This window comes from Hyla sarda, chromosome 1 (assembly GCF_029499605.1).
Source record: "Hyla sarda isolate aHylSar1 chromosome 1, aHylSar1.hap1, whole genome shotgun sequence".
NCBI lineage: Eukaryota > Metazoa > Chordata > Amphibia > Anura > Hylidae > Hyla > Hyla sarda.
In genome coordinates this window covers 190,486,283-190,508,506 of record NC_079189.1, presented here as the reverse complement: position 1 = coordinate 190,508,506, position 22,224 = coordinate 190,486,283, and positions in this window count along the sequence as shown.

The window sequence follows — 22,224 nt, the reverse complement described above, 5'->3', positions numbered from 1 at the left end:
AAGAAAAGGTAGTGGCACCGGTACCTTGAACCTCCTGAGACCACGAGATGGAAATGGCATCCAGCAGATATGGAAACCCAAACCTGGCAGCGGAGGTGCTAGGACAGTGGAAACAACAATGACCGAATAGTAATATACAAAGGACAAAGGTGCCCTGCACTCACCGCCAGCGCCGGATGAAGCGCATTCCTATGCGTGAAACCGCCGGCAGTCGCCTCTGAGCGCTCCACTGTCTGAGTCCTCCGTGTCCGAGCTGTGACCCGAGATGGGAGCAGGAGTACCTGGACTATAGCGGTGAGTGCAGGGCACCTTTGTCCTTTGTATATTACATACTGTTTTCTCTTGGACATGGCTTCGCCGATGGATTGTTGCCGGAATGGCTGACTAAAAGTGGGAGAAGCAGGAGCATTTGGAGCGACAGAAGGAGGGTTTGACACACAGCTCCTTTCGGCTGATGTGGTGAAGCCTTGGCTGGATGAAGGAGGGAGCGGATGGCCACTGGGTGATGCAGCAGGCTGGACCACTACATCGGAGCCACGGTTCTCCTAGGCTGCTTTATGGTGGCGACGCATGTGTTGACGCAGGACCGTGGTGCCGACATTGGGACCCTGGCCACACTTCACCTTCTGCCGACAGATCTTGCATGTGGCTACATGAACCTCCTCCGGATGCCTGATGAAAAACTTCCACACCGCCGAGTAGCTGATTTTTCCACCTACGGTACGCACTAATTGACTGCTACTGGCGCCGTCTCCAGGAACCCCTGTTCCACCACCTCCCGGAAAGGTATGCTGCCGCGAAGCAGGTGGTCTCCCCTGGGCACGTTTGGCTCCTGAATTTCCACTCCTGCCACCACGCTGACTGCCAACCGTGCTACCGCCTTGCTGCCTCAAGGGCAACCTGCAACTCTCTTCTCCTGATGATGATGAAGCCCCTTCTGCACCCGGCTCCCAATTGCAATCGGCTTCATCATCATCAACAGGTGTGTGCACGTCACTGATGTCCTCCTCAGGTTCCCCAACAGTGTCTGCTTCAGGACCCTGAACCCTTGCAACACCGCCTCCCACGTCACTCTCCGCATCACTACTTGGCCGCCTAGCGGAGCAAGCGGCGCATGTCTCCTCCCCTTCTTGGCTGGGCAGTAGCTGCTGACTATCCTCTATTAGATCATCCTCAGCAAATAGTGGAGCTGAACCCACAGAATAAGATACTTCTCTAGGAGAGGGAACAGCATAGGATAAAGGCAATGGGAGGACAGGGACTGCTCCCGGGCCATGCCAACTGAATACTATTGTTTGGATTTTGACAGTATGTAGCCCGCCCCTTGACAGATTAACAGGTACAAAATGGTACAATACTTGGATGTATGTATGCGGTATGCACTGATGAGGGACATAATATGCTCAACTATACACAGAAAAAACTCTGTTATTTTTAAAAACACCAGCCGGTGAATACTATTGTTTGGACTTTGACAGTATGTAGCCCCTTGACAGATTAACAGGTACAAAATGGTACAATACTTGGATGTACCTATGCAGTATGCACTGATGAGAGCAGTAATATGCGCAATTATACGCAGAAAAAACTCTGTTTTATTGAAAAACACCAGCCGGTGAATACTATTGTGTGGACTTTGACAGTATGTAGCCCCCTGACAGATTAACAGGTACAAAATGGTACAATACTTGGATGTACATATGGTAAAATACTTGGATGTACGTATGCACTGATGAGGGCAGTAATATGTGCAACTATACGCAGAAAAAACTCTATTTTTGTAAAAAACCAGCCAGTGAATACTATTGTTTGGACTTTGACAGTATGTAGCCCCTTGACAGATTAAGAGGTAAAAAATGGTACAATACTTGGATGAACCTATGCGGTATGCACTGATGAGTGCAGTAATATGCGCAACTATACATAGAAAAAAATAAGTATTTTTATAAACACCAGCAGGTGATTACTTTTGCCAGGAGTCAGGACTTTCCCTGTATCTAGACTTGTTACAGATACAGAATAGTAGACTGCTTTGATGTAGGCATGTGTTATGCACGTATGAGGGCAGACAAATGCACTACAGTCCGCTGAAAAATAACGTATTTGTGAACAGCAGCAGGACCCAACAGTGCAGCACCACAAAAAAAATACAGGGATTAAACCCTATATTGCACTCTGTCACAAAATTCTGAGCAGCAGATGATTTGTGGAGCAAAAAAAATACTGAAATGCACTGAAAAATGAGGTGGTAAGATGGTTGATAATGTTCAGGCAGCTTGTTGATGTGTATGAGGCAGCTGACAGCTATCTGCCCCTCTCTGCTGCAATGTTCAATAACGTGAATAGGAGGTTTAGCTATCAATGATCCTTCTCAGTGACAACAGCAAAGCACTCTGCTAATGCTTCCCTAATGCTGATGTGACTAGCAGGTGCAGTGAAACGCTGTGGTATAAGCTAGTCAGACACACGCAGTCCTGTTCTCTCTATCTCTGAGTTCATAGATGAAATGAAGAGAGGCAAGATGGCTGCCGATTATATAGGGCTGTGACATCACAGGGGCCAATGAATGCCGATAGGCTGCATCTCACATGTGATTCAGGGTCATCCCGCCTACCTTCATTCCCGCCGCTGTTTCCCGCCCTTCCATAATCCCCTGCCCCATGTACTCACTCGTGGATCCGCCATTTTAGGTCTCCAATAGCCAGAAACGCTCTAAAATGAAGTTTAATGAAGCGATGCGCACGATCAAATCGCGGCGATATTCGCATTCGTTGTGAATCGTATATTTCATGAAATTCGTAACAAATTCGGGTTCGTCAGCTTCGATTCGCCCATCTCTATTGACGATAGCTGGTCCCATAAAATCCATGGCTGCATTGATGGACTCCATAGCAAGCTATAGCTCCTTGTCCTACTACCGACTTAACAGCACTAAATCACAAGCACTCCCGCTCAACTTAACCCCACAGGTGATCTCTCAACTTTACTCATCATATGACATGGATTGGCAAGAGACAGGTATGCAATACTTGGGAGTTAGATTATCGTAAACTCACTCTACACTATATCATTCTAATTATACTCCATTATTGACATCCATTGCCTCGGTTGGCAGAGTGGCAACTTTTAAAATGTTTTTTCTCCTGAAACTGTTATATTTTTTTCAGAACAGTCCATGGGTTCTCACAGAATGTATAAAAAAAACTTATACTTATCAAATTCTGATTGGCCATGGCCACAAGCAGTCCACATACATCCTGATCTCCATCGGCCATCCAGGATTGTCTCCCACCCTGACTGCCCCCAGATTGTCCCCTGATGAACGGGGGGCGTGAAACACATTGGGACTTTACACCAGAGCATATCCTCAATCAGAATTTGATAAGTATACGTTTTTTTTATACATTCTGTGAGAACCCATCGGGTGTTCTTTTCAGCTGAGCATATGGGCTTAAGCTTCCTGTGTTATGTGTCAAACCTGAGACTATTTTACATACAGAGACAGATATATGTGAGTTGATCCATATTTAATATACATACAAGCAGATATTTTATAAGTGATATCAGGATATCTGTGGTTTTCAGGTGGTCTGCCATATTGATAGCTTGGCATTTGTGATTGACTTTTTGACCATCTATATATATATATATATATATATATATATATATATATATATATTTTTTTTTTTTTTTTGCATGACCTGTGTATGATTTTTTATAACATGTGGTGAACTTACACATATACATCATTTTCTATCTCTCTGTATGATATCTCCATCCCCTATACAGAGTATTAGGTGACAGGATGCATCCACATTGAACAAGTATCCCACATTGTAGGAATAACCTAGGTGGTAACCCCACATATCCCTGACCTGATTATCCACTATTCTCCCACTGGTATATAAATAGCTTAGGGTATCCAATCCCTATCCTATAGCCAGACAGGGCTCCCCAGTGAGATAGTGAGACTTTTTCCTTTTTGTGTTAGATCAGGGCACTCCAGGGACGGTCTAGATTTAGGTTCCGGAGCGGGGCCGCCCTTATCAGGGCGTCTACTCCGCCTAGCGGCAGGAGTAGCTGTAGGGTGGCTATAGGGTGAGTGCTAGGTAGTGGCCGTACGCATCAATTGGCCGTATATATATTTATTTCCCTATAGCACCCTACCCCATCTCTTCCCTACCTTCTACCCACCCTTTAGGTAGGTACTTATAATATAATCTGATTGAGCATTACTCTGAGTGTATTTTTTTATTTATATCTTTTGTAAGACTGCATTTATCACCCATCATTTGGATTGTATGCAGCAAAATTTTTTCAGTTTTCTTTGTATGTTGGCCACTGGATCTATAATGGATCCGTTTTAAAATGGATATTTATTAAAGTTAAATTTTTTAGTGTTTTTTCTGTGAATCTTACCTTTGTGGAACCAGACGTCTCCACCTTTGACTAACCCCTTGGTGAAAGCAACGTTCTTAGCTTGGAAGTCATATCTCTTTCAAGCATATAAACCAGTCAGGACATTTAGAAGGGATATACCACTGAACCTATTACAGGCTTACATTCCTGACTTCAACATTCAGAACTGGCTGTTAGCTGGCATGACACAAGTGCGAAACCTATACGATGGCCCAGTTTTAATGTCTTTTGAAGCACTTTACAACAAATTCCACTTATCCAATAGAGAATTTTATACGTATCTACAGATTAGACACTTTCTTAACTTCCTGTCATCAAATACATCTGAGACAACAGTAATTTTGTATGCTGATAAAAATAAAAATTGGAGTGAAAATCACAGAAAAATAGGGAGAAAACCGGCACACAAAGGTACAGACACTATATTATGAACTACACTAACTTTACAGCCCCTGTAACATAGTCAAATAAAAACAATTCCTGGAATACCACCTTTAAGTTCCTTTCCTTTGAAACCCATCTACTCTGCCCTTATGGACACGGAAGAGTGCCATAAATCATATCCTTTATGTATGTGGGAAAGGGAACTGGGTCGCACATTCACTCGGGAAGACTGGAGTCAGGCTTTCAAATACATGCATACAGTCTTTAAGTGCTCTACCCATGTTGAAAGTGCCTATAAAACTATACTGAGTTGGTATTTCACCCCTGTAATAATAGCCAAAGCGTTTCCAGGCTCCTCAGACCTTTGTTGGCGGGGATGTGGACACAAAGGTTCAATCATGTCTAATCATACAGCCATTCTGGGACTCTTGTCAACGCTTTATTAGTTCATTCCTAGACTGCACCATTAACTGTTCTCCAGAATTGGTTCTCTTGTTTCTTGATATGGAACATGTTCCACCCTCACACAGAGATCTTCTCTGCTTCAACTGCATCATAGCTAAGATAGCTGTCACAAGTCACTGGAAATCCAGTAAAGTCCCGACCATCGAAATAATCATAAACAAGCTAAACACCACTTATGAAAAGATCCTCGCACTGGGTTCATGTACATACAAGTCTTTCTCTAAAAGATGGCAGTTTTGGATCTCTTCTACCCATTGTAGAGATATCAAATATTGTATGTTCTCTAGTTATCATGTAGTTGGCTATACAGCCTGAGACTCATACTGCATTAGAGCTGTTGACCTTGGGTGGGGCTTATAGCCTGCCTCCCTCCTCCCATTGTTTTTGTGCCCAGTTCATACTGGAGGTAACTGGGAGCAAGCTGTGAGTCGGACCTAATGCTGCCCTAATTGCCCACTGGCCCCTGTTTTTGCTTATCAAGCACAGGTAGGTTAGTGCTAGGTCCCGTGCCACTTGAGTAACCTTGGCGTTGGTGTGCGGGCTCAGGTATGTCCTTCATATAAGGATATACTGGCTAATGTCTCAATTTTAACATCAGTGTTGAGGGTTAAAATGAAAGCTGAGCTTTGATTGGTTACAATGGGTAAATCATTCTACTTTTTGTCTAATCCTGTGCTTATGGGTGAGATTCATCAAGACCTGTGCTGAGGAATTGACCAGTTGCTTATAGCAACCAATCAGATTGCTTCTTTTATGTTTCAAAGGCCTTTTCATGGACCCAGGATTAGACAAAAAGTAAAATTTTCTTGCTGCACCACCTTCACTAGTTTTTTCAGTGAGACAGTTACCACTAGGACCCGTGCTTTACCATTACAATTCTGAAGAAGTTGCATGTGCTATTGTGCACCAGTGATCTTTCTCACGTGACAGTATTTGATGAGTGTTTTATATTAGCTAAAAATTGTCCCTTTAAATGAAGTGCATCAAAAATTGCTTAGCTTAACAGAGTTGTTCCCGGAAAACATGGGTTTAGTTTCACATCTTACAATTCAGACAATTATCAGATGAGTGTGCAATTTATTCTAATAATAGAAGTGTATAATCGTGCCCATCACCTGACATTCACTTGCAAAAAGGTGTGTATTCAGGGAACCCTTAGCTATTTAACCTGTTAAGGACCAAGGGCGTACCTGTATGCCCAGAGTCCGCTCCCTTTCTATAACGCGGGGTCACGGCATGGTGGTGAAATCGCGGCATCCCGAACAGTCGGTGAAATCACGGCATCCCGAACAGCTGTAGGACACGAGGAGGGACTGAGATCCCGGCATGAGCAGTCAAGCAGCAGAATCATTGTTATCCTATAGGATAACAAAGAACAATGTAAAATATCAGTGTGTGCAGTGTTATAGCCCCCTATGGGAGCTATAACATTGCAAAAAAAAAGTGAAAATAAAAAAAGGTTTAGTCACCCCCATTTCCCATAAAAAAAAATACATTTGTAAATAATAATAAACATATGTGGTATCGACGCGTGTGGAAATGTCTGAATTATAAAAAATATATTGTTAATTAAACCGCACGGTCAATGTTGTACTCGCAAAAAAATTCCAAAGTCCAAAATAACATTTTTGGTCACTTTTTCTATAATTAATTTTTTTTATAAAAAGCGATCAAAAAGTCTGATCAATACAAAAATGGTACCGCTAAAAACTTCAGATCACGGTGCAAAAAATTAGCCCTCATACTACCCCGTATGCGGAAAAATAAAGTTTTAGGGCTCAGAAGATGACAATTTTAAACATATACATTTTTGTGCATGTAGTTATGATTTTTTGCAGAAGTATGACAAAATCAAACCTATATAAGTAGGGTATCATTTTAATCGTATGGACCTACAGAATAAAGAAAAGGTGACATTTTCACCAATAAATGTACTGCGTAGAAACGGAAGCCCCCAAAATTTTGTCGCACAATCATTTCGTCGTAGATTTTTGGGTAAAATTACTGATGTCATTACAAAGTAGAATTGGTGGCGCAAAAAATAAGCCATAATATGGAATTTTAGGTGCAAATTTGAAAGAGGTATGAAAGGGCAAAAAGGGGGAAAAAAAAACAGTCCTTAAGGGGTTAATGATAGTCTAAGGATACGTTCACACAGGCTGGGAGTTTTTCCCTGCAGGTATTCATGCTTCTTATTTTTTACATTTTAAAATCCACAGCATACCCACTGAAGTAAAAAAAAAAAATCTACTGTGAGAACTTGCAGAAAATCCGCCTGTGTAAATGTACCCTAAGGCCGGTTAACACGGCCAAAAATGTGCGTGATTTCCACCCAAAAAACACGAGTGCACATTTGAATGATCCAGCGGGTGATAGGACAACTCGCAAATGCACCCCCTTATAGTCAGCAATGCATTTCCAAATAGAATCCGCAATAGAATCGGATCTCCGCAGCCGAAACATCTGTCGCAGAATTCCGCCATGTGCGTAGTGCAGCAGAATCCCATTGAAATCAATATGACTCTGCTGCAGCGGAATGTCTGTGCGAAATATTTCTGCCTAATTCCGTGTGGACATTCCACCATGTGAACATACTCTAAGGCTGTGTTTCCACTTGGCAGATATTTTTTTTTTATTCAGTTATTGAACCAAAGCCAGAAGTGGATTCTACATTTGATTGCGCCGTGATCTGTAGTTTTTATCAGTGCCACTTTTGCTTATATTTAACTTTTTAATTGCTTTTTATAAAATAAAAATTGGGAATAAAATGTGACAAAAAAGCATAAATTTTGGACTTTTTTCTTTTATGTTTATACCGTTCACCATACGGGATAATTAACATTATACTTTGATAGTTTGGACATTTATGCATGCGGCGATACCAAATATGTTTATACATTTTTCTTTTACGCTTTTTGGGATAAAATAGGAAAAAGGGGCCATTTAATTTTTTTTGGGGGGAGGGGCTTTATCAAATTTTTTTTAAACTTTTTTTTTTTACACTTAGGGGACTATTTAAAGCAATCATTAGATTGCATATACTGAACAGTGCTATGCATAGCTATAGCACTGATTAGTATCATCGCCAATCTTCTTCTCTGGTCTGCTCTATGTCCCAGGTCTTTCGGTGTAATGAAGAAAACTGTGTCCCTGTAGCGGAACGGAATGTGACCACTATTGCACAGGAACACCCTTTTCTGCTTTACAGCCTGGACCCTCTCACTCCCTAATCCTTAATCCTAACCCCTATCCCTAATCCTAACCATAATCCTAATCCCTAATCCTAACCCCTAACCCTAATCTTAACCCCTAATACTAACACTAACCCCTAATCCTAACCCTAATTTTAACTCCTATCCCTAACCCCCACCCCTAACAGCGATTAGCGCTGAGAAGGGCTGAGAGCACTGAGCTCAGGAGCTCAGGTCACATTTGGCTATGGGTCACAGTCTTTTTTTACTTCACCGGACGCTGTGTTGGATGATCGGATCTCCGCGGCAGTGCAGTGGGCGATCTGATCCTCCATTTAAACACATTGCATTACACCGCATTGCCGCAGATGCCGTATCTGTATTGATACACGCCATCTGAGGGGTTAATGGCAGACATCCTGATAGCAGCCGGGACCTGCTGTGCATGATGCAAGCACCGGACCAGTGCTCACATTATGCACAGGACATAATGTAATTTATGTACAGGACATATATGTACGTCCTGGTGCATTAAGCACCAACGCATCAAGACATACATTTATGTCCATTGTCCTTAAGGGGTTATTGGGCTTCTAGCAACAATATGCTAGTCCCTTTACTGCTCCTGTCATCATAGGAAGAGGGCCAGCATCTGTCCCCTGTCACATGCTGTGCCACAGCACTCTGCATAGAGGATGCTTTCAATACTCCTTATAACTGCATGTGCTGTATACCATCTCCTCCCCATGTGCTGTATACCATCACCCCCATGTGCTGTATACCACCCCCTCCCAGTGTGCTGTATACCATCTCCTCCCCGTGTGCTGTATACCATCTCCCCCATGTGTTCTGTATACCATCTCCCCCATGTGCTGTATATCATCTCCTCCCCATGTGCCGTATACCATCACCCCCATGTGCTGTGTACCACCCCCTCCCTGTGTGCTGTATACCATCTCCTCCCCGTGTGCTGTATACCATCTCCCCCATGTGTGCTGTATACCATCTCCCCCATGTGCTGTATACCCTCCCCTCCCCATGTGCTGTATACCATCTTCTCCCCGTGTGCTGTATACCATGCTCCCATGTGCTGTATACCATCTCCCCCATGTGTGCTGTATACCATCTCCCCCCCGTGTGCTGTATACCATCCCCTCCCCATGTGCTGTATACTATCTCCTCCCCTTGTGCTGTATACCATCTCCTCCCCGTGTGCTGTATACCATGCCCCCATGTGCTGTATACCATCTCCCCCATGTGTGCTGTATACCATCTCCCCCATGTGCTGCATACCCTCCCCTCCCCAGGTGCTGTATACCATCTCCATCCCGTGTGCTGTATACCATGCCCCCATGTGCTTTATACCATCTCCCCCATGTGTGCTGTATAACATCTCCCCCATGTGCTGTATACCATCCCCCCATGTCCTGTATACCATCTCCTCCCCTTGTGCTGTATACCATATCCTCCCCGTGTGCTGTATACCATCCCCTCCCCGTGTGCTTCATACCATCCCCTCCCCATGTGCTGTATACCATGCGCCCATGTGCTTTATACTATCCCCTCCCCATGTGCTGTATACATCTCCTCCCCATGTGCTGTATACCATCCCCTCCCCATGTGCTGTATACCATGTGCCCATGTGCTGTATACCATCTCCTCCCCGTGTGCTGTATACCATCCCCTCCCCATGTGCTGTATACATCTCCTCCACGTGTGCTTTATACCATCCCTTCCCCATGTGCTGTATACCATTCGCCCATTTGCTGTATACCATCTCCCCCCATGTGCTGTATACCATCCCCTCCCCATGTGCTGTATACCATCTCCCCTGTGTGCTGTATACCATCTCCCTCCATGTGCTGTATACCATGCTTCTGTGTGCTGTATACCACCCCTCTCCATGTGCTGCATACCATCCCCTCCCCATGTGCTTTATACCATCTTCCCCCGTGTGCTGTAAACCATCCCCCCCCGTGAGCTGTATACCATCTCCATCACGTGTGCTGTATACCATATCTTCCCCGAGTGCTGTATACCATCTCCTCCCCGTGTGCTGTATACATCTCCCCAAGTGCTGTATACCATGCGCCCATGTGGTGTATACCATGCGCCCATGTACTGTATACCTTGCTCCCGTGTGCTGTGTACCATCTCCCCATGTGCTGTATACACTACACCCACATTAGCTGTATATCATTATCCCCCTCCCATGTGCTGTATACAATAACCCCTCATGTGCTGTATATAATCTCCCCCCATGTGCTGTATACCATCTCCCCCCATGTGCTGTATACCATCCCCTCCCTGTGTGCTGTATACCATCCCCTCCCCATGTGCTGTATAGCATCTCCCCCCATGTGCTGTATACCATCCCCTCCCCGTGTGCTGTATACCATGTCCCCCCAAGTGCTGTATACCATCTCCTCCCTGTGTGCTGTATACCCTCCCCATGTGCTGTATACCATCCTTTCCCCATGTGCTGTATACAATCTCCTCCCCGTGTGCTGTATACCATCTCCTCCCCATGTGCTGTATACCATCTCCTCCCCATAGACTGTATACCATCTCCTCCCCATGTGCTCTATACCATCTCCTCCCCATGTGCTGTACACCATCTCATCCTTGTGTGCTGTATACCATCCTCCATGTGCTGTATACCATCTTCTCCCTGTGTGCTGTATACCATGCCCCCATGTGCTGTATACCATCTCCCCCATGTGCTGTATACCCTCCCCTCCCCATGTGCTGTATACCATCTCCTCCCTGTGTGCTGTATACCATCTCCCCCATGTGCTGTATACCATCTGCTCCCCTCCCCGTGTGCTGTATACCATCTCCTCCCTGTGTGCTGTATACCATCTCCTCCCCGTGTGCTGTACACCATCTCCTCCCCGTGTGCTGTATACATCTCCTCCCTGTGTGTTGTATACATCCCCTCCCCATCTGAATGAGGTTGCCTTGTCGTCGCTGGTGGTCTCACACAATTCGAAGAAATTGTGATCCAAGAACCTGTTTTAATTACTGAGGTTAATTAATGCAGTCTTGTTTTTAATATCTTGACTTAAACATTAATTGTTTGTAGTTTTTTTTTTATTTAGGGCACTACTAAATGATATTTGGAATTTAAAAGATGGAAAACATTATGTCACCATGGGGACAGATAGAAGAATGATCAACTTAAATGGGCACTGTCAGATACAAAAACTTTTGATATGTTGTAAAGCATGTATAACCAATAGGTTTTGCAATTGCTTTCATTAGAACATTTTCAGTATTTCATACTGAAAAAGCCAGTCAATCAACTACCCCCCTTCCCATCATCACCTATGTCATGGACACACTTCCTTGATTGACAGCTGTGAGCGCAGGGCTCAGAGCTGGAGGAAAAACCCTCCCACTGTCAGCTTGTGTCCCGTTACTGTCAGTGAGGACAAGCTGGGAGTTGTAGTTTTGCTAATGCTAGGGGAGATGTGAGCAGACAGCATACTGAGGGAGGGGGCAGAGACCTGCACAGTGAGGCCACGCCCCCTCCCTTTGAGAGGAATTCAGACTAGTGAGCTAAATTAAAAGTGTAATAAAAAAAAATAAAGGTGCTAGACACATAAAAATTTGAAGTACATGGTCAGGATTAGGTACTGAGTGATATATTAAAATTTTTTATTTTTTTTATTGGATCTGACGGGTACGCTTTAACCACTTAAAGGAGATGTCCGGTGCTCACTTTTCTTATTTTATCCGTTCCGGGCTGAAAAATAAAAGAAAACAAATTTTCTCTTACCTGCCTAGGCTCCCCCGGTGCTTCGGTACAGGTGTTTGGTCCCCGGGCTGTAGTCTTCTTACATCCTGTTAGCCCGGCACGTCACACGGAGCTTCAACCTATCACCGGCCGCAGCGATGTCCCGCCTCGGCCAGTGATAGGCGGAATCTCCGTGTGACGTGCCGGGCTAACAGGAAGTAAGAAGAATACAGCCCGGGGACCGAACGCCTGTACCGGAGCACCGGGGGAGCGTAGGCAGGCAAGACAAAGCTTATTTTCTTTTTTTTTGCAGCCCGGAACGGATACAATAAGAAAAGTGAGCACCGGACATGTCCTTTAAGGACCAAGGACGTACCGGTACGTCCTGAGTCCTTTCCCTTTCTACAGCGGTTCGGGCCCAGCCTCTAACAACGGCCGGGACCCGTGGCTAATAGCGCACGGCAATGATCGCAGTGTCGCGCGCTATTAACCCTTTAAATAAAGTGAAAGTAAATCATTGCTGGTTAGCTCAGGGGGCTGTTCGGGATGTCCGCGGTGGAATCGTGCCATCCCGAACAGCTGTGGGACACGAGGAGGGTCTCTTACCTTGCCTCCTGGTGTCCGATCGCTGAATCACTGCTCAGTGCCCGAGATCCAGGCATGAGCAGTCAAGCGGCAGAATCATCGATCAATGGTTTCCTATGAGAAACCAGTGATCAATGTAATAGATCAGTGTGTGCAGTGTTATAGGTCCCTATGGGAGCTATAACATTGCAAAAAAAAAAGTGGAAAAAAAATGAATAAAGATGATTTAACCCCTTCCCTAATAAAAGTTTGAATCACCCCGCTTTTCTCATAAAAAAAAAAAAAACAGTGTAAATAAAAATAAACATATGTGGTATTGCCACGTGCGGAAATGTCCGAATTATAAAAATATATCATTAGTTAAGCCACACAATCAATGGCGTACGCGCAGAAAAATTCCAAAGTCCAAAATAGTGTATTTTTGGTCACTTTTTATATCATGAAAAAATGAATAAAAAGCGATCAACAAGTTCGATCAATACAACAATGGTACCGCTTAAAACTTCAGATCACGGCGCAAAAAATGAGAAAAAATGCAGAAAAATAAAAAAGTTATAGGGATCAGAAGATGACAATTTTAAACGTATAAATTTTCCTGCATGTAGTTATGATTTTTTTTCAGAAGTACGACAAAATCAAACCTATATAAGTAGGGTATCATTTTAATCGTATGGGCCCACAGAATAAAGGGAATTTGTCATTTTTACCGAAAAATGTACTGTGTAGAAACAGAGGCCCCCAAAAATTACAAAATGGTGTTTTGTTTTTTTTCCAATTTTGTCTCACAATGATTTTTTTTTCCCATTTTGCCATAGATTTGATGTCATTACAAAGTAGAATTGGTGGTGCAAAAAATAACCCATCATATGGATTTTTAGGTGCAAAATTGAAAGAGTTATGCTTTTTTTAAGGTAAGGAGGAAAAAATGAAAGTGCAAAAGTGGAAAAAACCCTGGTCCTTAAGGGATTAAGATGTGAGCCACTACTTTTAAGATTTAAGATCCTGCTTATAGAGTCTTGTATTATGAGGCATAATAGGTTGTCAATTTTACATAATAAAAAATATCGGTTAGGGAGGGAGCGCCTGTGCTGGGATTGGTTTATTGGTTTATTCTCGAAGGGGGGCAGTACCTCCATCCAACGGATCATGTGGGATATGGATGTGAGAAAGTAATAAAACTGACACAAAGCTAACTTGAAACTTACTTTGTATTTCATGAGGGAAAACAACCATGCATAATGAAACAGTAAAGTATTGTGAATATGTAAAAGGATCAGCTCACCAAAGGTTACAGAAGAAATCCTAGCACAAAGAATGCCACTGTGCAGGTGGTCAATCCAAATTAGGAAAGTAGTCGAGCGCTAGCAGGAGTAGTGGTATAAAAGCTTCATCTTTATTCCCAATGCAGTAAAATCAGTAAAATAGCAAATACAGGTACCAAGTGCATGAATATAGCTTGGCGCGTTTTGTGGCAGCCCACTTTATCGTGTTCACATTAGATTTTTTGACAAATGAGAAAAAAACACATGTGAAATGTTATCCCTGGATAGAGTCCTGTTCACATTGGATTTTTTGTTATAGCACGTTTATACATAGTAATACTTAGGACTCACATTACAGCCCTCTTACATATACAAGATCAGTGCTTAAAAGGGCATAATTTAGTGTTCATTTAAAATTGTTACAACTAATATATGTTGTGCATTTAGGTATATGAGTTCAGTGCATATATATGACCCAGTGCATATGTTATATTTTATTACATTTTAATTTTTTTTTTTTAATAAATGCATGTTCTTAAGTAGTATACATTTTTTGCTCATTGTATTAGTTTGTGCTTACTGTCAAAGAATGTTATTTGTATTTCTTAGTAATGTGAACTGGAAGGGGTTAAATTCTTTATCTGTGTTCATCAGGTTTGGTACACTTGTGGTATTGGTTTTAGTGTCTCTCCGCCTGCAGGTGTGTCAACACTATTTTAGGAGCTATACACACTTGTGCGGTATGTTTTTGATAAAGTGGGCTACCACAAAACACGTCAAGCTATTATCCTGTAATTGGTACCTGTATTTGCTATTTTGCTGATTTTATTGTATTTGGAATAAAGATGAAGTTTTATACCATTACTGTAATGTCCGTTTATTTTTTATTTTTTTCTGTTTAGGTGTGTATTTACACACTAGTTTGTTCTGAGCAGTTTGCTATTCTCCCTAGATTGGGAATGGTTAATGCTCAGATCCAATTAGATCTCGGGTGTGTCTATTTTAACCAGAGTTCTCCTGCATTCTGGTGCTGGTTATCGTGCAGACTACTTCCAAGTCTGCTTGACCATGCACCTTGTATTTATCGTGTGATATATCTTAGTTTTTGCCATGGTTAAATAGTCTTGTTTATTGTAGATTTTAGCCTGTGTTACATCTGTCTGCTTTTTGGATTGTATGTCCTTTCTGCTTAGTCTGTGTTCTCACTGTCTAGTATAGTCTAGTTTTACCTGTGCTCTGTATGTAATAATTCCTGTTTGATATCCTGGAGTCTATTTAGACTCATCTGGTTCTGGTCAAGTGTTTCATGTATTATATTTCTGTTTCCTACTGGGTCAGTATCCTGATCACACAGTGGAGTGTGCCAGCTGGCCAGTAGTCTATTTGGCTTTATTATAATGGATACTCCTTTTGTGGAGTGGGGTGTCTAGTTTGTTTGTTCTGTGTCCAATGTTACTGATCAGTTAAGTGTTCTAGTTTTCAGTTCTTCTGCTCATCCCTCTGCAATTCCTGGTTTCTGCTGTATACTCGTACCATGCCTAGTCTTGTTCATTTATCCATGTCTGCCCTTTATCTGGATTCCAGTTTGTGAACTGTTTGTTAATACACTATACTCTGTCCTGTTAGTATTTGTATCCTGTCTGGTTTATCTGTTCTGGTTTTTGTATTCCCGTTCTGTTTCTGGCCTGTGACCGACTATGTATATTATTTGTTTTAACGCCCCTGCACTTTAGGCAGGGACCGGCTCCAAGTTGTCGATTCACCACTTCGGGTGTATGGGCAAGTAGGCAGGGAGAGTGTCACTAGGGACAGCTTACTAAAGTTTAGCATAAAAATCAAACAAATGCACCTTCAGTTGGTACACATTAAATAGATGGGGCTCATACAAAGTCCAGTGTTACTTGGAGTTTGCTTAAATGGGTACTCCACTCCCCAACATTTTGAACATTTAGTTCTGAACTCTGGGTGTGGGCTTCAGGGGTCACACTCTACCCCTCGTGACATCACTCCCGTCCCTCCCAAATTCTATGGGAGGGGGTGTGATGGCCATCACGTGCCCTCCCTTAGACTTACATTGAGGGTGCAGGGTGTGACATAATGAGGGGCAGAGCATGACATCACGAGGGGGCATGGTGACCCACAAAGCCCACAACCAGCATTTGGAACTAAATGTTCCGAATGCTGGGGAGAGGAGTACCCCTTTAAACTCTCAAAAACTGAGATAGCAGTCTTTTTTCTGTATGTGAATTTGGGGTGCCCTGTTGTGGAACATGGAAAGAAGGGTTTCCGATTTGCCCTTCCATAGGCTGTAAATCAGGTCAGTCCAGCTTTAAAGGGGTACTCCAGTGATTTTTTTTTTTTTTAAATCAACAGGTGGAGTACAAGCAAATCCCCATAGCAAACATCTTCTGCTCTGGATAGCTCCTGATACAGACAGAGCTGTCAGCAAAGAGCACTGTGGTAAGAATGAAAAGAACTCCAGAAAAAAATCCAACTTCCTGTGGAGCATATAGCAGCTGATAAGTACTGTAAGGATTACATTTTTTAAATAGAAGTCATTCACAAATTTTCTTATCTTTTGGCACCAGTTGGTTTTAAAAAATGTGTTTTCCATCAGTGTTCCCCTTTAAGTTTCTATTTCCTGCTTATAGAATTCTTTTCTGCAACCAGCTCTGGATCTTGTTCAACTTGCTAGCAGATTCCTCTCAGCTGCTGCAGCACTCTTAGGGTCTAGATCCTGACAGGCTGTTTCCTCTGTGTCCTCTCTCTTTGCTCAGATGGACACGAGTACATGATCAGACTCCTCCTTCCCCAGCTCAAGTCACTGCTCACTTCATTTGCTTTTGCAGGCTGCCATCTACTGGACATCTTATGTAAATGCCGGACAATAATACAACAGTAATCTCAGGGGTTACATATACAAGATAAATTTGACATGGAAATCAGAGCATACCATTAATTTTACCATTGAATGTCCAAGGTAAAATCCCCTATTCATCTACAACAAAATCTGTGACAAAATAACATGCAAAACATACAGATTTTGCTGCAGATTCATAACACATTTTCTGCTGCTGAGTCATCACAAGTAACGTCACTGGTTTTATTCAGATTGTCATCTTAAAGAATCAATGATGACTCATCACATACGGAAGATTTTATGAAATTGCAAAGTGTTTATTAAATCCATGCGACCCCTTTCACACTGTCTTGCCTACACTTTGTGACATTTGAAAGAGCAAAAACGTCTAATTTCTATGTTGCTTCAAAGCTTCTATAAGTGCTCTAAAGGCAGAGAGACTTCTTTGTGGTGTCAAAAAAGCTGGGTAGCAAGATGGCAGGTATTTCCAGTTTTGGCATAAGCTGTTTGAAGTTTAGATAAAATGGTTGGTTGGCTGGTTTGTTGAATGGTTGGATGGTTTGAATTAGGATTGTTATAAGAAGTCGGTTTGTGATGGAGGTGGGATTGGGAAGGATGCAGAATCACTGTCAATTGGTATTCATGTTACTCCTACAGTTGCATTTATTTTATCCAGGTTATAAGGGTATTAAAAATATGCAGAATGATTCGTAATGTTTTGGCTGCTGTCTTCTTTCCAGTTTTGAGGGTATTTTCTTTAGCTTTTTCAAAACATGACATCTTTCTTTCTTCACTCTACTTATATATAACATAAGAAAATCCAACTCTACAGCAGAATCAACCACTGTGTGAACAATGTGAGATCTCTCTAGTGTTTTAAGTTGTGCTGTTAAGAAAAATTTACATGGAGAACATTCCATTTCTCAGTATATACACAACTGTAAGAGGGCACATAAACAACAATAAGGACCCAAAGTCAGAGTCTTATTTAGTTAAAGAATAAGATGCTCATGTTTTTGATTTATTGTTAGTGGATGTAGAACTTTCATGCCCATTGCTGCAAGTTAATAAGCCTTAAGCCATTCACTATGATTTGATATCATTGCCGATACAAACCCACATGAGAACATTTACTTCCTATATAGACTATATAGCACAATGGGTGGTTCAAGGTTTCACATAGACCTGTTATAACTACATTGTAATGTCGCATAAATTCAAGGAGAAAATGTGCGTGAAGAGGTTGAGTTAACTGATTACTCTGTTTCCCCTTAGGAATTCTGAATATTTTTTTTCTAAATAGTGCGGATGGTATCAGCAACTCTAGACTATCCAGAGTGCGAACAGGAAGATAAATGTGAAATGCCATCGCTAACAGCCAAGCACCTGATATTAGCCACTCTTCCCAATTAGCATTAATTAGCAGCTACTAATTTGTTGTAAAATTGCTAAAGAGGCCCTAGGTAGTAAAAGTGTAATATCATGTTCTCTTTAAAGCATATGCAAACTGATAGGAAACAAATTTACTCTTGACTCCCATTAAGCTTGAGGTGTGAATTAAAGCATATTATGGGTTTCCACAATGTTTTACACTGAATGTGGCTGCTTTGCTTCTACCTGCATTTTAAGTGAGACATGTTAATGGCTTTCGACTGTTGACTTGTAGAGAGAGGCAAGAATGTAGCTCTATTGGGTGTAGATAAACATTCAGTCTAAAGGTGCCCATACACATTAGTGAAAACATTTCTAAATCTGCTGGCTTCAGCAGGACCATTCCGACTGACTAATGTGTATGGGGGCCTGTTGTCCATCAGCTGCCAAACCATATTGTTCTCTTAGAAATAGGCTACTGATTATTTGGCCAATGATCTAGGCTGATTATTGGCTGAATGAAAGTTCATAGGATTGTTTGTTTCCAATTATTTGCCAGCGATCAACCAACAAACGAGAAAATGATCGTTCAACTAGATCATTCAATTAGATAGGTGCTTGTAAAGGACAATAATCTGCCCATGTAAAAGGATCCCTAGACTGTAAAAATATGTAATTTTAAAAATATAAACAAGCTTCAAATTTTTTATTACTTATTAAAACAGTCTGTGTATTTTAGAAGGCAAATACAGTTCAGTTGTGTTCTTTATGGATAGGTAATTGCTTAAAATATACATACTGTATTCTAATGATTATTTCAGAACTGCAAACCTGTTTATATTTAATACAGTCAAACATGCATCAAAAATGCTATTAAATGCAATGTGAGAATAATCCTTATAAGGTAACTGCATTTTGTGCCAGTCCTCTGGAATTCCTTCTAGAAATGTTTAAAGAAACTGACAATTGTTCTTTTAAGCAAGGAGTGCCCATACTCTTACAGGCACTGTCAGTGTCACACTATGTAGGGAACACACACATTCAGACCTGGAAATACAATCGGTTGGTTTTGTTGGTTTTCCGTAGGACCATCTGAGTAATTGTACAAGGTACAGATTCCTGTACGAAACAGTTAAATAGGCTTATAGTAGAGCTAAAGGGACATAAATCGGCCATGATATGTCAGCAGACTAATGTTTCAGAGGGCTATTTTTTATATGAAAACGGAAGATGTCCAGCACCAGGAAGGCAGGTAAAAACTTGTTTATTGAGGTACAAAAGTGACAAACAGCATATCGAGGAGCGTAGTGCTGGTCTGCAGCACAGAAGCCAGGATACGGGGATAGAGCAGTACCTTTGCACTGTTGGCTATTTTTATATGGCTATACTATTTACTATAATATTAGAAATGTATTCATTCATTTTAAAATAAATCCTTGCTTAGAGTTTTTTCTGTCTCCTGGATAGGCAATTGTGGTGACCCAGTACAGAATAAAGCATACGGCCCATCCTGTGTGGCAGATGTTGCCTTCAGTGTCCGACTTTGGCCCACACTGCTCAGGACTCTTTTCTGTGTACCTGTTGCTTTAAGCCTGTTAAACCTTAGAAACCCTGTTGTTAGGGGAGTGTGTATGAGGTGAACCATGTGACTTATCTTCCCAATGGGATTGCTCTAAATCTGCTCCTCATATAGTGTGGTAGTAGTTCAGAGATCAGACTAGTCCAGTTCTGTAGACTAGTGCAGTTGTAGCTGAGGTACAGTTTGGAGAATGTCTGAAGAGAGAGTGTGAGGTGTTCTGAGGAGGCCTCAAGCCTAATCCTGCAACCATGCATCTTCTAAAGCAAATCCCCTGCACCAGGTGAATGTCAAGCCTAGCGGTAAGCACTAAAGTCCAAGGGATCCAAGTCAGTCAAAGAAGTCAGTCATTCCAGTCACAAAAGTCAACATGGGTTGCCATACAGCAAGTCAGTCATATACAGCATTATCAACTACAAGTCCCAGCAAGCCGATAAGCTTCCAAGGTTTACCCTGCACCTCCCTTTGTACCATTCTGAGCTGTTACAGATTTTACCATCTATCCTGCATCAGTAAAGCCAGTTTATCCATAACCTTGCGTCGTAGTATTCATTGCCCCGTGCCTAGCGCAGGAGAAGCTGTCTCAACCTCCGACAATGTATAGGCTAACTGTGTCCTGGCATCACAAAAAGGTTCATTTGCCCATTACCTTCACCTGACACCACACAATAGTTAGTGATTCTGTAGGAATTAGGCAAAGCAACATACGGTTGTAAGTTAAATGGGCCCTCTCATTAAAACCAATTTTTGCTATTGCCCTCCTTATGGTAAATAAAAAATATTTCTAATATACTTTGTTTAAAAAAAATTAGTTTTCTATGTTTTATTTGTGCTTAAAAAAGCTCAAGAGCACATTTTCCCCCATCTCATACACATTCTTTGGACTGAAGCCCAAACACAGGAAGTGCAGCCTGGAGTGCTGAGGGGGGGGGGTGTCCAGCCAACAGCATAAGGCAGTTAAAGGGAACCAATCATCAGATTTTACCCTATATAACGCTTGGCAAAGCGTTATATAGGGTAAAATCTTTATTTTCACCATTCCCGGGGGACGCTCCTGCCCCCAGGGATGGTGAAGATATGAAGTTATAAACTAGTCACCGCCGCCGCCGTAAGTAGTCACCTGGGCGGGGAACTCTTCTCAACAACTCCCGTTCTTCGGCCGGGAGCGACGCCCCTCCGCTTGATTGATGGGCCGCGTCATCACTCTGCTCCGTCTGTTCAGTGAGCGGAACAATGACACGGCCCATCAATCAAGCGGAGGGGGCGTCGCTGCCGGCCGAAGAACGGGAGTAGATGAGAAGAGTTCCCCGCCCAGGTGACTACTTACGGTGGCTGCGGTGACTAGTTTATAACTTCATATCTTCACCATCCCTGGGGGCAGGAGCGTCCCACGGGGATGGTGAGGACAACAATTTTACCCTATATAACTCTTTACCAAGCATTATATAGGGTAAAATCTGATGATTGGTTCCCTTTAAGTTATGATTGCATGAGGCTGGACACACCCCCCTCAGCACTCCAGGCTGCACTTCCTGTGTTTGGACTTCGGTCCAAAGTCAATGTATGAGATGGGGGAAAATGTGCTCTTGAGCTTTTTTAAGCACAAATAAAACATAGAAAACTTAATTTTTTTAAAACAAAGTATATTAGAAATATTTTTTATTTACCATAGGGAGTACAATAGCTACAATTTGTTTTAATGAGTTACCCTTTAAAATAATGTCCCTTTTAGACCGCCTAATCCTGACCATGGCAATTTATGAACTTGGTGGTTTTGTATTGTTTTGAAAAGTTTAACTGCATATACTATACTGTATTTATCGGGGTATACCACGCACCAGCCTATAACACCACCCTCATTTTACCAAGGATATTTGGGTAAAAAAAGTTTTTTACCCAAATATCCTTGGTAAAATGAGGGTGCGTGTGTGTGCATCCGTATACTCCGATACACCCCCAGGAAAGGCAGGGGGAGAGAGGCCGTCACTGCCCGCTTCTCTCCCCCTGCCTTTCCTGGGGTCTAGAGCCCTGCTGCCGCCGCTTCTCTCCCGCTGGCTATCTGCACCGCTGCCCATTCTCCCCCCCTGACTATCGGTGCCGGCGCCCCATTGCCGAAGCCGATAGCCAGGGGGAGAGAAGGGGGAGTGGCACCCATTATACAACCGGGGATGGGGAGGCAATGGGGCAGCGGCGCCGGCAATGGGTGCCGCTGCCCCTTCTCTCCCCCTGTCTGTCGGCGCCGCTGCCCCATTGCCGGCGCCGATTCTCTCCCCCCAGCTATCGGCGCCGGCAATGGGGCAGCGGCACCGATAGCCAAGGGGAGAGAACGGGCAGCGGCACCGATAGCCAGGGGGAGAGAAGGGCCGGCAGCA